General features: G+C 43.6%; 2 non-coding genes across 2 annotated transcripts; both read right to left on the minus strand.

The window, feature by feature from the left end:
* Positions 1-10523: 10523 nt before the first annotated feature.
* Positions 10524-10605, minus strand: TRNAS-GCU (transfer RNA serine (anticodon GCU)). Its single transcript has one exon. It is a non-coding gene; the product is annotated as a tRNA-Ser (tRNA).
* Positions 10606-16521: 5916 nt separating this feature from the next.
* Positions 16522-16593, minus strand: TRNAP-CGG (transfer RNA proline (anticodon CGG)). Its single transcript has one exon. It is a non-coding gene; the product is annotated as a tRNA-Pro (tRNA).
* Between the last annotated feature and the right edge of the window lie 97 nt (positions 16594-16690).

Here is a 16690-nt window from a genome sequence, read left to right on the forward strand (position 1 = left end):
GCCCAATACCGATCATCCTTACTACCGTAGCTTAAGATAAGGATTAGTATTCATTTAATAGTCCCCCAAACTTGTTCTTCTTTTATGGTCGTCTTTGCAGTTTCCATAAGTATTAGATTCAAGGAGACACGCTTCCTAACTCAGGTTGGCAAACAATGGTCTGTAGGCTGAATCTAGCCCCTCAGCTGATCTGGGGAGTAGAGTGCTACCGGCGCACAGCTACAGCACTCACCTGTGAGTTATCTACGGCGCTTCCTCACTGCGACAGCAGAGGCGTGGCAGAGACCCCACGGCCTGCACGGCCTAAAATACTTATTACCTGGCGTCTTAAAGAAGATGTCTGTAAACCCCTATCCTAACTCATTCTATAACCGGGTCATCATTTTGATACTCAAATGAGGCAAATACATTATAAACAAAGAAAACTCCTGACCAATATCCTTCATGAACACAGATGCAAAAATTCTAAACAAAATTTTAGAAATTAAAATCTATTAATATATTAAAACAATAATACATCATGATCAAACATTCCTGGCTTATCCCCCAAATGTAGGGTTGGTTTAACATGAGAAAATCAATCAGTGTAATACACTGCATTAACAAACTAAAAAAGAAAATCCATATGATCACCTCAACAGGTGCAGAAAAGCACGTGATGAAATCTAGTATCCATTCCTGGTACAATCTCTCGGCAAACTAGGAACAGAAGTTCCTCATCCTGATAAAAGACATCTACAAAAATCTCAACTAACACCATTCTTAGAAGGGAATCACTGTTTTCTTCCTAAGATTGTGAATAAGATAGCTATGTCTGCTCTCACTACTTCTTTTGAATGTTGTGCTGGAAATTCTAGTTAGTGAAATGAGACAAAAGAAAAAAGAATGAAAGAGAGAAAGAGAGAGAGAACAAGAACCCAAGAGAGACACAGAGAGACACAAGAGAGAGGAAGGAGGGAGGGAGGGAGAGAGAGAGTCATCCAAATTGAAAAGAAAGCACTTGTACTGAATTTACAAAAAGCTAGAACGAATGGGTGAGTTCAGAAAGGTTACAGGATGCAAAATTAATATACAAAACTCAACTGTACTTTTAGGTACTGACAACAATCAGAAATAGAAAATTTTTAAAATTTCTTTTATAATATGATAAAAAGTATGAAATACTTAGAGGTGAATCTAACAAAAAATTTAAATGCCTGTGCTCTGGAAAATACAACATATTCCCGAGAGAAGTTAAAGAGGACAACTCATTGTGAAGATACAGTTTATTCAGAAGTCAGGAGACTCATGTTGTTAACATGTCAGTTATCCCCCAACTGATCCATAAATTCAACAAACCCAATCAAAGCCCAGAAGTAATCTTTGTAAAAATTGACAATATGATTCTAAAATTCTCCTGGAAATGAAAAGGATCTAGGATAGCTAAAACAACACAAAAAGAAGAAAAAAGATGGGTGGCTATCAATTACTGATTTCAAAGAATTATTATAGAAAGCCAAGCAACATGGTGTCACCAGGTAGGTAAATAGGTCAACAGAACACAACAGCACAAGAACAAACTATCACATATGAACAACTGAGTTTTGAAGGAGGCCCAAAGGCAGATTGGCAGAGAAAGGATATCCTTTTTAATAAGTGGAAAAACTGAATATCCACAGGCAAAAAAAGAAAAGAAAAGAAAAAAAAAGCCCATAATTTGCAAAAATAACCTCAAAACATATCACAGACTTAAACATACAACAAAACCCACAAAACTCCTGAAAGAAAATATAGGAGAAAGTTTTGTGACCTCAGGTTAGGCAAAGAGTTCTTAGATATGACACCAGAGATATGATCCAAAAAGGAACAAACTGGTAAATTGGCCTTCTTTAACATTAAAATATTTGCTCTTCAAAAGACAAGAGAATCAAAAGTCAAGCCACAAACTGGGAGAAATCTTTGCAAATTCACTCATTTGATAAAGGACTGTGTTTATAGTATGCTCAACATTCAATACTGAGAGAATAATGGATCCAATTAAATAAACGGGCAAAAGATACGAACAGACACTCCATGAGAAAGTATGTGATTGCCAAATAACTACAGGAAAAGATGTTGAGAATCGTTAGCCAGTAGGGAAATTCAAATTAAAACCACAAGCAAGGACCATTACACACCTACTAGAAAAGCCAAAGTTAAAAAGATTAATCATGTAAAGTGTTGGAAAGGACATGAGGGGACTGGAACTCTCTTAGGAAACTTGTAATGTCAATGGAAAATGGAAAATAATTTGACAGATTCTTAAAAAGTTAATCATATAATCTATGATACGATTCAGCTATTGCACCCTTAGGTTTCTACTCAAAAGAAAATGAAATATATGATCATTGTAGACGTGGGAAGATTTTCCCTTCTTCCCTCCTAGGTTCTTTGGCTGGTCTAGTAATTAAAGGGACATAAAACGGACCAACGGGAGAAAAGCAAATTCAGTTTCATAGGTGCGGGAGCCCCATAAAAACATGACTCAGAGATGTAAGCAAAGCAGGAAGCTTCTACACTTTGGAGACAAAGAAACAATAAATTTGTGAAGATTTGACAAGACAATCTGGGCTTGGGGCAGTAAATTAGTGAAGAAACAAGATTTGTCTATACAGCCTCGTTGGCCCTAAATTCCCATCTCTGGTGAGAAAGAGGTCTTCTGCCCTCCTGGTACAGGGATGGTACCTTTCACATGGAAGATTTATTTCCTGCTTTCAGGGAAATGAGGGTCAGGGAGTTCTTGTACCAGCTGTTTCTCAAGTAACTTTGTGCGACATAATCAATATGCCGAAGTGGCATAATCTGTGAGGCTATGGTCCAGTCCCCTTCACCATACGGACACTTGTACACAAATGCTCACAGCAGCCCTGTTCGTATTCGCCAAAATCTGGCAATCGTCTCCACGTCCATCAATACAAGACGGCTACAAGGTGGGGTGTATTCGCGCAATAGAGTCCTGCTCAGCGGTGAGCAGGAATGAACGGGTGGTGCACAAATGTGTTGTTTTCCTATTGTAGCACAATACATGACCACTGTCAAAAAAAAAAAGACAGGCCCCAAATCGAGTTGTTCTGCCAGATCTACTGGGCCCACTGAGGCAGGCACTAAAACTAGGAATTAAACCTGCCAACGCGAAGAACTAAAACACAGAACAGGCTCACACGTTGTAGCCAGGACCCTAGTCTCCCTCACTTCCAAATGCCCTCTCGAGTTACCAGCTCCCAGTCTGGAGGCAGGAGCAGGGGCTGACTTGCCTCGAGTGTGATGCTGATAATCTCAGCCGCTCCAAGGTGAGGCGACAGCTGCCGCCCTAGTTTTGGATGACTGACCTTCTCTTACACAGAGAGATGTACCGAGCTGCAACTCCACATGTCATCTCGAGAGGCAACGTATAAATTGCATCAGCCTCAAATATCTATCCTGCAGCTTCTCTTAAAATTCACCGGGCCCTTTAAGTTAGAACAATGATCCCTCCCCTCCTGAGCAAAACTAATGGAAGTTGCCTCTCCCTGTTAGGGATGGGGACTCATGTCCAGCCTCCAGGAGACCACGCTCCTCACCAGCATCCTTGCCTGGATCTCCACCAGCCTCCTCAGCATCACACTGGTCCAGATCCTTCGAATAAGACTGATGTCAAGTTCAAAATGAAAACAGAGAATCTCACATAAAATAACCCCCGTGAAAGCTGGAGGACTTCATGGAGGGGAGGACTTTTCTAGGGGAGCGAATGCCATCACCATGAAACAGAAGACTGAAAAGTGGCATATATTAAAATTATGCTTTAAAAAAAAAAAGGAAACCACTGACAGAGTGGAAAATGAAAAACATGAAATGGCAAGGAGCTCATTTGCCAAAAAAATACAAAAACAAGCAAAAACTCTCCCTAATGAAGTAAAGATAAAGAAGCCCATTTAAAAAAAAATGGTCAAGACTTGAAAAGGCACTTTATAAAAGCAAATTTCTAAACGGACAAGGGGCTCAAACTCATTAGTGTATTCAAATAAAAATCACAGTTCATAACCCTGCACACCAACCCCACGAACCATGCCCCCCACGGTGAGCACACTAACAAGAGAGAGAGACAGAAGTCAAGCAACGGGGACTCTCGGTACTGAGGACGTGGGAAAACGGCAACATCCCCATAGAAAACCTGTTCATCAGCATGTACGAAAACGAAACACAGTCTGATCTCGAACTCAACAGCTCCAATAACCGCGAGCCCACGGTCTCCGGAAGGACTGGAACATTTCCAGCAGCAGCGTCGCTATAATCGCCCCAAACATGCCAAGGCCTCTGTGGGAACCTGTTGATTGGTATCTAGTAAAAATGCTTCTACACACCCGCTAACGCCATCACCAAGGAGGCAGGGCTCCGGGCACGGACACTGTTCACACATCACAGTGGGGCTCCTCAAAGTCCCCGAAACAGAGACAGGTGAGAGCTTTCTGGAGTTGAGCCCTGGATGCTGGGGAAGGACACTCTACTGATGCCAACTCTTTTAAGGTTCTTGGATCCAATTCGAGTGGGGGGGGGGTCCTCCCATCAACCAACACCAAGCAATTCCTGGAGACCAGCAGGGTCCGCTCAATTCTGAGACTGTATATGGGAAGACAGCATCAGATCCCACGGGCTAAGGGCTCAGCCCTATAAGACTGCCCCCATAAGGTGCCAGTCGCGAGTCCCAAGCTGTTACCTGTGCTTCTGATTCACTGGATACCGATTGGAGGTTCTCAGGACCTCCTCCTCTTTCAATTTGCTAGAATGGCTCACAGAACTCAGAGAAACAACATCACCAGTTTATTAAAGGATGTGATAAAGGATATGAATCAAAGCAAGATGGAGAGATACATAGGGCAAGGTGTGGAGACAGGGCAAGGAGCATCTGTGTCACACCACACACCCCGCATCTCCACATGTTCACCAGCCTAGAGGCTCTTTAAACCCAGTCCTTTTGGGTTTTCGTGGCGGTTTTATTGCATAGCATGATTGACTAAGTCACTGGCCGTTGGCTGATTTAACTTCCAGCCGCACTCCTCTCCCCAGAGTTCTGGGGATAGGACTGAAATTTCCAACCCTCTAATCACATGGTTGGTCCTCCTGGCAACCAGCCCTGCCCTAGGGTGGGGTCCAAATGTCACCTTCATTAATAACAAGACACCCATTTCACTTTAGGGCTCTGAAGCCTTTACAGGAACTGTGGATGAAGACCTTCTAGGTCTTACCATTATATTGTGGAGATACACAGAGCAATGAGGGTTACACCATCAAAAAAGACGGAGTGTCCCATTACTATTTGAGATCCTTTCATTCCTTTGCAGTTGGCTTCATGCCCATTATGTGGCAGGATGGTAGTTCAGGGCTCAAATCAAAATTTAGGAGTTAAAAAAATAACGCTAACTGGAAGTTGCAAGTGAAGTATAATTGAGCAAAGGCAGGATATGTATATTCCATTGAAAAATGCTTTGAAAAAGGGCCAATTTTGTTTTTATTGAACTAAGTAGTTCTTATCTCCACATGTAATGATGCTTTCTTTATATTCTTTTTGCTCACTATCTCACTGCCTTATAAGATTTTGAGCTCCATGAAATATAGCCCATGTTTCTGTGACTTTCCATTTCAGCCCATGTCAACAAAGAAAACTCAACATAACTTAAAATGGTTCTACGATGTGGCAGGGTCATTTATATTTTTAAAGAGACTCCCCTAGAGTTCCTTATTAATGTTTTCTCTAAAGTTTGCTCAGGGTTGAAGGGGTAGAAGAAGTCCATTAACGAAGGAATGGTGTGAGACAATTCCTAAACCTTCCAGACCGTCTACTTATTGTGTTTATAAAGGCCGCCAATGGTAAACACATATTCCTCATCGAAGTGATTTCTAATAAGGTATAGAAAGAATGCAAGAATTAAAACTCGCTTCTTACACTGAGGAGCTCTCTCCAGGCATCCAACTCTGAAGACCGAGAGCTACATGCGGAGGGCTCTGTTCCAAGCTGCCATTTTCCTGGGGTGGGTGAGATTACACCTTTTACCCACACCTTGCCACACCCATCTCAACTACTCTCTCCTTTGTTTGGATTTTCCATTAAAAAGCCAATCAAAATAAGGCAGGAAATTCACCAGCCAATGTAAGACTCCAGCTAAATACACTAGTAAAGAATACAGAGTAATTTCAAATACTCACGGATTCTGAAAACAACAAAGAAAGGCAATGTTGGATTTTTAAATATGGGGCCTTAGAACGCCTCTTGGACTGGATCCCTGAAGGAGGAGGAGGGACCAGCCTCAAGAGACCCTTGGGGAAAGAGACAGTTTAGAACAGTGGATAAGGCAGACGCTAGCTTCAGACCAGACAGGTAAAAATCCTAAACCCTCAACCCAATTTATCAGCTAGTGACCTTGGGAAAGTTGAAGTTCTTTGTGCCTTGGATTTATTAAAATTTAAACAGAGATCATAATTGTATCAGATATTTTTTAAACGAGAATGTGACCCACATTTGATTAGGAAGTGCTTAGCACCGTATCTGGCACGTTTTAGCCCTCCATGCCTTATTTAATGTGTGTGGGTGTGATCATGTCTGTTTGCTCACACGTCTGTTTCTCACACTGTGTGTCTGTGGGTAATCTGTCCCTGGGCCACTCTAGGTCTGTGTGTGTCTGTCTTTCAGTAGTATTGTGTGTGGTCCAAGTCGTGTCTCAACAGCATGAGTCTGTGTCTGTGTTACAGTCTGGGGGTCGCGGTCTGCGTCACCTACCAGAAGGGGCTTCCTTAGGGTTGTTGTGGGTCACTGCACTGTGCCCAAGATGGCCCAGCCCAGAGCCTGTCTGTTGCTGTATGCCAGTGTCATTGTACGTCTCTATCATTTCATCAGTGACAATCTCCACAGAGGACCTTATTAGATGGATGTCTGATGTGTATCTGGGTGCCACTCTGTACAGTACCCGTGTTTTGTCCTTTTATGAATGTGTGGCTTTTCAGAATCAGTGTGCTCAGAAGTCATTAACCCTGGCTCTAGATTTGCCATCATGTGAGCCTCACAAGCCCCACAAGGGGTGCTAACTCCTGAATTTCGGGGTTTTGCTGTTCAAGGACTATATACAAGGACTGTTTCTGCTCTCTGAACTTGACAAGACCCCGGACCTGCACCCAGACACGGTACACAAAAATTCTATTCTGGAAGTCAACTTTTCATTTACTATTTCTTTAGACGTCCATTGGGTACCAGCCTTTTTTTTTTTAAGATTTTTATTTATTTATTCGACAGAGAGAGAGACAGCCAGTGAGAGAGGGAACACAAGCAGGGGGAGTGGGAGAGGAAGAAGCAGGCTCCCAGCGGAGGAGCCTGAGGTGGGGCTCGATCCCAGAATGCTGGGATCATGCCCTGAGCCAAAGGCAGACGCTTAACAACTACGCCACCCAGGCGCCCCCATTGTGTGCCAGTCTTGATGCCACGAACATGCTACCGAGTGGGATACAGCCCAGGCCCTTAAGGAGAAAGGGAAACAGGTATTATGGGAGACAGATTTTAAGCAAATGGATGGGAACATTTAACTATAATTCTCACATGTGCATAAAGAATTACAAGGCACTCTGAGAACTTACCACGAGGTGTCTTAATCTTGGAGACCAGAAAAGACGTCCCAGGGTGGCTGGCATTAACTGTGTAGCTGAGAATGGCAGGAGAGCAAGAGGACACTGCACGGTATAGGCATACAACTAATTTCAATCGGTATATTTTCTGCTTGAAGGAAGAAATCTCTTGAGAAGTTCTCATTTGATCAGAAGATAGTGCATTGAGAGCAGATTACTATGATTCTTCAGTGGTCTAATATGCTGGGAATGGTTCTACACATTTCTGTATATATTTGATAGAAGCAGATTAACTGTACCCAAGTGAGTGGGAAGTGGGCTTGTTGAAGAGATATCACCCCCAAACAGGTGCACTGGGCAGATGTCTAATCAGCTGGGTACATACCGAAGCACCACATGTGTTACAGAACCAGAACCAAACGCAAAACTGAGAAGCAAATAATCGGTTCCTTTTCTCTACAGTCATTCTACAAAGGGTAAATCTGGAAATAGTCTTTGAAAAAATATAAATCAGTCAAAGCAAAAGGAGCAGTCCAGATTGCACAAACATCCTAAGAAATGGGTTAGGTAGGAATTTATAGCACACAGGCGACAGAGATCGAAGCTTCACTTAGAGGAGAACTTCTTAAGTTAAGAGCGGGGAGGGTCTTGAATGTTGACATAAGGAGTTGGGTATTAATCTAAGAGACAGAGTCAAGTTGTGGCCCTTTGATGTATTTTTCTCTACATCTATATATGCACACACATAATATCATTATTATACATAAGTATGTGCATTATAGTAATATCTATCACAACACGTCAAGATTCCTCAACTTTGATACTGATAACATTCTGTGCTGGAAAATTATTTGATGCTGGAGGCAGTCCTGTTGGCAGCATCCCTGGCCTTTTAGCCCACTAGATGGTTCCTCTCTCGTTGTGTCTCCAGACATCGCCAAATGTTCCCCGATGGGGAAAAATAACCCATGAGTGAGAACCACTGCTACAGATCCTTCATTCATGAGCGAGCAATGCTGGGGGAGCAGGAGAAGCCTCAGCCCTAACCTGAAAAAACAGACAGAAGGGCCAGAGGCCGGCAACTCCTTAGGTCTGCTTTGTTCTGCTAAAGATCCAAGACGTTTGCAGTGAGCTTTGGGGAATGAGAATCTCTCCAAGCAGGATGCTGTGTGCTCCTTCTGAGGAGCAGTGGAAGTCCACTAATTAAAGTAGAAGGTTCATGTCATATACTTTTATATTGTCAATATTCAGTGAACTCAGTAATACTTCCTCGTCAACTTTACAACTTCAGTAAAGCACATGAATCACAGGCAACTTCACCCAGGGAGTAGACGGAGTCTTTGAGGGGGAGAGATTGCTCTATATGGTGTCAACAGATTTACCCGAAATAAAGCTTACATGTGTAAAGCAAAGGTGGTCCCTTCATTGTAAATAGCAATAGTCTTCCCCGCTCAGCACTCGGCCACTTCATAGTGCCAGATATTAACTAAGGGTTTACTCCTGTCCAGAATGTTCACAAGCTTATTAAGAGTGTCTTTCAGTAGAATATTTTCTCCCTCAGATACAAATGTCCCATCTCAGTTTCAAGTTCCCGCACCCCACTATTTCTTTCCTTAGAATTGTGTGCACTGGTTTGGTGGTGAAATGTTTGGGTTATGCTCCTCTTGGCACTGTTAGTATGCGGAGCGTACCCATTGCAGACGGAGCTTTCCCTGTGATCTGATGACCTCCACGCAGGTGCATATCTGGCATCCCCTGGTGTGGGGTCAGCTTTTCCCAATATAATATTTCTGATAGCGGGCCTGCTTTTCCTCAAATCTGTATGCACACGATAAACTAATATCAGCCTTTCTATGACTAGCATATAAAAGTAAATTGGATTTAAATGAATTAATAAACAATAAAATTTAAAAAATAATAGCATATGTAATAGCATATTTATATATACCATATTTAATAGCATAATTTAGATATTTAGATACAAATATCTAAAATATATCTAGTAAAATATGGGTTATATTTCCACATACAAATATCATATAAGGCACTATTGAGATAGAGAAGACATAAATAACTGAAGGGTATAATACGCATTGTCAGATTCAATACCTAAAGATGTCTATTATATTCAAATGGATCTACAGGAAGACAATATTATCCAAAATTACATCAGCCTTCCCTTTGGGGGGCAGAAATTTACAAAATGGTTCCAAAATGTATATGGAAACACAAAAAGGCAAATGAAAACAGGTCAGTCTTGAATAGGAACAAGGGGTCGAGGCTTACCACAAAGTTACAGTAAACAAGACAGTGGGGTCTTGCAAACTAGGCAGATGAAGAGAGTGGGAACCGCCAAAGCACCACACATATAGGGACACTTGATATAAATGGCAAAGGTGATTTTGTATAGCAAAGGGGGGAAAGAATAGTCTTTTCGACAATGGTGTTTGACAATTTGAATACCAAAATGAATATATTTATCATTAGATCAATGATAGATCAATAAATAGATATTCCGATTCATTTTCCTCCCACTATAAATAAGTATTAGTTCCAGGTGAATTATAGATCTACATGTAAGAGGTAGAATAATACAGCCTCCGCGGGTTAATAAAGGGCACTATCTGTGATTTCTAGAGAGATTTTTTCAACTGGCCTGTCTTCCATTTTCGCTGCCCCTTCCCCAGCTCCACGCCCTCCTTCCGCAGGCACCAGAAAGGAAGCACACCAGAAGTCACTCAACTGATCCCATCAAAGTACCCACATAGACAACCGACCAACCGCAAAGGGGAGAATCCAGTTTACCGTAGTGAGAGTCCGAAAGTAGGGAAGGGAGGGAGTCGCGAAGTCAACCTTTTTGGCAAATGGGCTTAAATTGGATGTATTTCTTCCCTCTTCTCCTTACTAAAATGGCAGGTCGACGAGGGTGGGACTCGAACCCACGCGTGCAGAGCACAATGGATTAGCAGTCCATCGCCTTAACCACTCGGCCACCTCGTCACGACACGCCGGAACTTCTAAGTACCTTATTTCAGAGTTTACACTCGAGAACTCCTGGCTGTCTCCAATGCAAGGACATTTAGGGGACGGACGGAGACGTCCGGGGGACACGGAGCTGGCCGGCTCCCACACGAATGGGCCAAGGACTGGACTGGAAAACTCGCGAAGGGGAAAAGGCGGGCTCAGCGCTCCCAGAAGTCAGGACAGGGGTCCAGCGGCGACAGCGGCGCCTGGCGGGGGGTCGGGTTCCCTGGCTCAGGCGGCCGGGCCCCCAGGGGCGCATGCGCGCGAGCGGTGGGCGTGGCCGGGCGGCGCGGGAACCTGTGCGCGCTCAGCACCTGCGCTCCGAGGGCGCCCCCGAGCCGGCCGCGGGCAGGAGCTCCCAGAGCCGGTCCCCCCAGGAGCCGCCCGCGGGGGACCTGGCGAGTCCGGACTGCGAATTCGTGGTAACGTGGACAGTCTGGGAGATGGGACGACGGGTCTACTCCGTGTCCTTACCGCCTCGCCGCTGCGGGGGAAACTGCGCCCAGAAGAAGCCTTAACTCGCGGGGCTCCTCTCCTGCGCCTCCGCCTCAGAGGAACCGTGAGTGCCCCCCCCCCATTCTTCTGTGCCTCTTGGGTGATCTTCTTGGGGCAGGTTGCCCAACTTCCATTCGGTTTTCCAAGGGATGTGGTGCTAAAAATGTTAAAAGACAGCGCCGGCGAGAAGATTATTTCGGGAAAGGGTGAAAAAAAGCTATCTCAACTGCTTTCTTTAGATTTTTCATTTGTTTCACGGAATGAATAAAATGCACATAAATAAACACGGCTAGGGCTGAATTCTGACTAATCACAATGAATCATAAATGCCTGGGGAAAGCAGCTCATGTTAAAGGTGAGTCTTGCAGAGCAAGTTTTCTAGAGGTGGCCAAGAGAGGGGGTGTCCCACGCTGAGGAGGGGGCCTGAGCAAAGGCAGGGAGGCTCGCAGGATCTAGACAAGTGTGGAGCAGTCACTGTGCTGGAGCGCTGAAGCATGTGCGTGACTGATCGGGGAGCATCCGTAAAGGAAGGGGGTCATGATTTTTTTCCTGAAGCCCAAGCAAATCGGTCATAGGGTGAACAACAGGGAACATGGGAGAAGTCCTGCAGGAAAGGATCAACGAACCATTCTCTCTTCTTACTTGAAAAAACCCTTCTCTTTTAGTGTTTGCTGCATTGACCTGCGTAGATCTTCATGCTCAGCTTCATCCACTTCCTTCTGCCTGGTTTTCCACACTTGTCCAATTCCTGATTTTGTATCAAGAAGGATCTATTTCCCCTCTTTCCAACAAGACTTTTCCCTCATGGAGTGCTCTTGCCCTTCCTCATTTGAACCTGGATAGATTTGTTTATCCATACCTTGGTTCTCCGCTTAAAGCTTACTTTTTTAATTAACACTTTTTGATCAAAGTTAACCATACATGTTTTAAAAACTTAAGTACTTAAAAAATATGTGTACATGAAAAAGTGGTCTTCTTCCTCTTATCTTATTCTCCCTTGAGAGAGGCAAAGATTTTCAGCCATTTGGCTTTTTGTTTGTGTTGTTTAGTTTTTACCAGCAGCCTATTTATGCTAGGGCAGAGATGGCTAGTCATCCATCAATATTTGCTCCTTTCTTCCAAGAAACGGACATTTAGTAGGGCTCATAGGCACCCATGAGAAGCCTGCGATGCACACCTTTCTTTGATGGCTAAGCATGGCCATGTGGCCAGCTTCTAAACTAGTGCATTCGAGAGTAACTGTTGGTGAAACTTGCAGGTCATGCCCAGAAGGGGAAAGAAATACCATTTACTTCTCTCATCCTACTGTGTCTGCTTGCTGGAAAAGGAAACACCATAGGAATGAAGGAGCCATGAAATACAAAGGAACACCATAGGAAGGAGGGAGCCATGAGGTAGAATACTGGAACCAACACCATGGAGCCCAAGTGTCCCCCTGGGATTGACTATACCTTGAGACAATTATGTGAGAGATGAGTAACGTCTGCTTCCTTTAAACTACAGTAGGTTGGGGTCTTTGTTACAAAGACAAACTTACATTCTAACTAATACACATGCTTTTATTTCTACTTACTGATTTTTTAAAGTTTAGTATTTTCTTTTGATTATCCATTACACAAAAAGGAGTCCCCTCTCTTTCATGAACATTGGAATTGTTTTTTTTCCCCAAGTTACCACAAATAACCATATGTTTTGCCAAAAAAAAAAGGGAAAGAAATCGATGATTTCTATAGTTGCTATCCAGTTTTCATCATGATGTCTTCACCATCATGCTCTGCATTTTCCCCCCTTCCCCTGGTGGTAGATATCCCATATCCTAAGTCTTTTTCTATCTTAATTTGCCTACTCCTTTTGGTGGGGCACATTGTAGAGTAGCTTCCTAAAAAAGAGTTCATTGGAAATCAGATTTTTGAATATTTGGGCATTAGAGAATATCTTTTATGTTCCTCTAACATTTGATTCATTGTTGGTTGGGTATGGAATGCTAGGTTGGGAGTATTTTCTTTCAGGATTTTGAAAGTTCTCCATTGTCTTCTATCTTCCAGTATTGCTTTTTTAGAATTAAGAAGTCATTCTAATTAATGATACTTCATTTGTAATTAGTTTTTCTCTAAGGATAATTTCTCTGTCCCCAGTGTTCCTAAATGTCTGAAAAGTATGCCATCATGTGTTTGTATTTTCATTCATTGTTCTGAGAGCTCTATTACTTCATCAAATTTGGAAAATCATATATTTCAGTTCGGAAAACTAGTTTGACTTTTTTGTTATTGATTTTCTCACTTATGTGTTGTCTATTTGCTTTCTTTTTTTCCTGAAATTTCTTTCACATCAGATTTTAAATCTCCAGGATGTTTGCTCTACTTTTTTATTTCTTTCTTCCCCACCCCCACTTTTTTTTTTATTTGTACTGTGCTTATTTTTTTTAATAGACTTTTTTTTAAAAGGCAGTTCTAGGTTTACAGAAAGTTTGATAGGAAAGTACAAAATTCCGGGGCGCCTGGGTGGCTTAGTTGTTTAGCGTCTGCCTTCGGCCCAGGGCGTGATCCCAGGGTTCTGGGATGGAGCCCCACATCAGGCTCCCTGCTCTGCTGAGAGCCTGCTTCTTCCTCTCCCACTCCCCCTGCTTGTGTTCCCTCTCTCGCTGGCTGTCTCCCTCTTCAAATAAATAAATAAAATCTTAAAAAAAAAAAAAAAAAGGAAAGTACAAAGTCCCACATACCCTCTTCCCTCTCCTACAGCTTCTCCTATTATTTACATCTTACGTTATTGTGGTACATTTCTTATAACTGATGAACCAATGTAACTAAAATCCAGTTTACATTAAGGCTCACGCTTTGTGTTGCACACTCTATGGGTTTTGACAGATGTACAATGACATGTGCCTGTCATTACTGTATCACACAGAATAATTTCACTGCCCTGTGCTCCACTTCTTTATTCCTACATCCCTCTCTATCCTTTTCAGAGTGGCTTCTTTCATGTAACAATATGCTTTTTATGTCTTTTTGTGGCTTGATAGCTCATTTCTTTTTCTTACTAAGTAATAGTCCATAGTATGGATGTACCACAGTTTGTTTATCCACTCACTTATTTCTTTTTTAAGATTTTATTTATTTATTTTAGAGAGAGAGCACAGACGGGGGAGGGGTGTAGGGAGAGGGAGAGATTCCCAAGCAGACTCCACACTGAGCACAGAGCCTGACGTGGGGCTCAATCCCAGGATCCTGAGATCATGACCTGAGCCAAAACCAAGAGTTGGACACTTAACTGACTGAGCCGCCCAGGCACCCCATCCATTCATTTATTGAAGGACATTTTGGTTGCTTCCAAGTTTTCACAGTTATGAATAAGCTGCTACACGCATCTGTGTGAGGTTTTTGTGTAGTCATGTTTCAGCTCACTTGGGTATCTACTAGGCAGCATGACTGCTGGAGTTTCCCTTTATATTTTTACTCAATATTCTGGAACATGTCCTTCGCATTTATTCCAGTTACTCCATTAAGTTTTTCATTTCTACTCTCACAATTTGTTTTTTTTTAAAAAGATTTTATTTATTTATTCGACAGAGATAGAGACAGCCAGTGAGAGAGGGAACACAAGCAGGGAGAGGAAGAAGCAGGCTCATAGCGGAGGAGCCTGATGTGGGGCTCGATCCCATAACGCCAGGATCACGCCCTGAGCCGAAGGCAGACGCTTAACCGCTGTGCCACCCAGGCGCCCCCACAATGTCAGTTTTAAGAGGCTTTTATAATTGAGCTACTGTTTTGTACAGTACTCTTTGTATTAACTTTCCTGAGAAGTTTCCTTCTCTCTGCATAATTATTTTCCTCTATTTTTTTGTAGTCCACTTTTATCTCTTTCATATTAGACACTTACTTTAGATGTCTAGTGATCTTTGGTTGCTGGTTATAGTTACAATTTAGCCCTAGAAATAACTGGAAACTGAGACTATGAGTCCAGTTTGTTGACTGTGGACTTCACTGTGATCTGCCTGTGCCATTTATGACCAGACAGTATCTTAGCTCATCCTTCTTGGGATAATAAAATGTCTCGAAGGAGGATTATTCAATTTCTGGCTTAGATGGTGTAAAACTGACTTCCTGCATCCTAAGAAAATTCTTGAAGGACAAAGTTTGAAGGAAGTTCCTTTTGAATTTCAAACTTAATGAATGACACCATGTACGCAAATTATAAGATTATATTACAAATAAATTATAAATTCATATTTCATGTATAAAAAGAGGCAATATATTATACACCACTTCTGAATAAGGACTTGCATCTTACAATGCTAATTAGGTCTCCAAAATTGATCAAAACAAGGGAAGGTAAAAAAGACCACACTCTTTCAGAATACTAAGATGAACTGGGCCAGTTGAGCCTTGCAAGAAATTGCAGTGGTGGTAGTGGCGGCGGCGGCGGCGGCGGCGGCGGCGGCGGCGGCGTGTCCATTCAGTGTAGGGCACAAAACAGCAGTTATTATTCTAAGGAAATAAGTTGGCTGGCATGAGCAAAGTAGTTGGATTAATACCTTCCTCTCCATCTTTTTTTTTTCTCTTTTAAATTTGTGTTCATTAATTTACCTGAGCGTTTTCAACAATTCCTAAGTGAGAGCATTTCCTGGGGCAGCGGAGAAAGTACTGGCGAGTTTCGGGCACGGGGTGGGGATTGCTCCTTCTGGTTTTTCTCTCGGGTGTTCAAACCCCGGCGGGCAGTACTCCCTGGTTCTCCACGCTTTTATGGGAAGTCTGTCCTTCCCTCCTCGGACGCATGAAAATGGTGAATATTTAGTTAGTTGTGATACTGAATTCCGCAGAAACGAAACCTTTTTTATTCCTTGGCCCCCCCCTGCTCAGTGTCATGGGGCACGGGCTGACACGCTGCAACCGCTGAATATTCATTCGCCGACGGGCACATGAATGAGCGCCAACCCGGGCGGGGCAGGAACAGAGAGAGGCGGGGTGACCCCGCAGCACTGGACCGCAGCACGAGCGGGCAGGCCGGCGGGAGCAGCAGCGGCTGCGAGGCCGGGAACGCCAGCGCGCGGCGCTGGAACAGCGGAAATTCCGCTTCCGGACCAGGCGACCGGAGGTGAGATCCGGGCTGCCGCCGACCCTCGCTCCTCCCCGCGGCAGGTGTGCGCACGCGCGTGCGCGCCCGCCGGCCACGCCCCCGGGCCTTCCTCCCTGCGGCCCAGGAGGGATGCCCTGGACAACTGGCGCGGGTCCGCGCTCTAGGTGCCTCGGCATCCGGGAGATCCCGGCGTGCGTTCCCGCCTCCTCAGAGGACAGTGCTTTTGTGCATAGGGTGAAAAGCAGGTCTTTTTGGCAAGAATATTTGGGAAAATACTTTTTTCCCCCCACCTTGTCTCTAAATCCAGTTGGTTGAAAAGGAAGCGGGCTCGTCCGGGATTTGAACCCGGGACCTCTCGCACCCGAAGCGAGAATCATACCCCTAGACCAACGAGCCGCCTACGTGCAAGACCTGTCCATATTTTAATATAAGAAGACATAGAATCAAATTCTCCATTTTATTTTGTTTACAAATAATTTGTTCCCTGAGAAGG

The sequence above is a fragment of the Ursus arctos genome, unplaced genomic scaffold (genome assembly GCF_023065955.2).
Source record: "Ursus arctos isolate Adak ecotype North America unplaced genomic scaffold, UrsArc2.0 scaffold_31, whole genome shotgun sequence".
NCBI lineage: Eukaryota > Metazoa > Chordata > Mammalia > Carnivora > Ursidae > Ursus > Ursus arctos.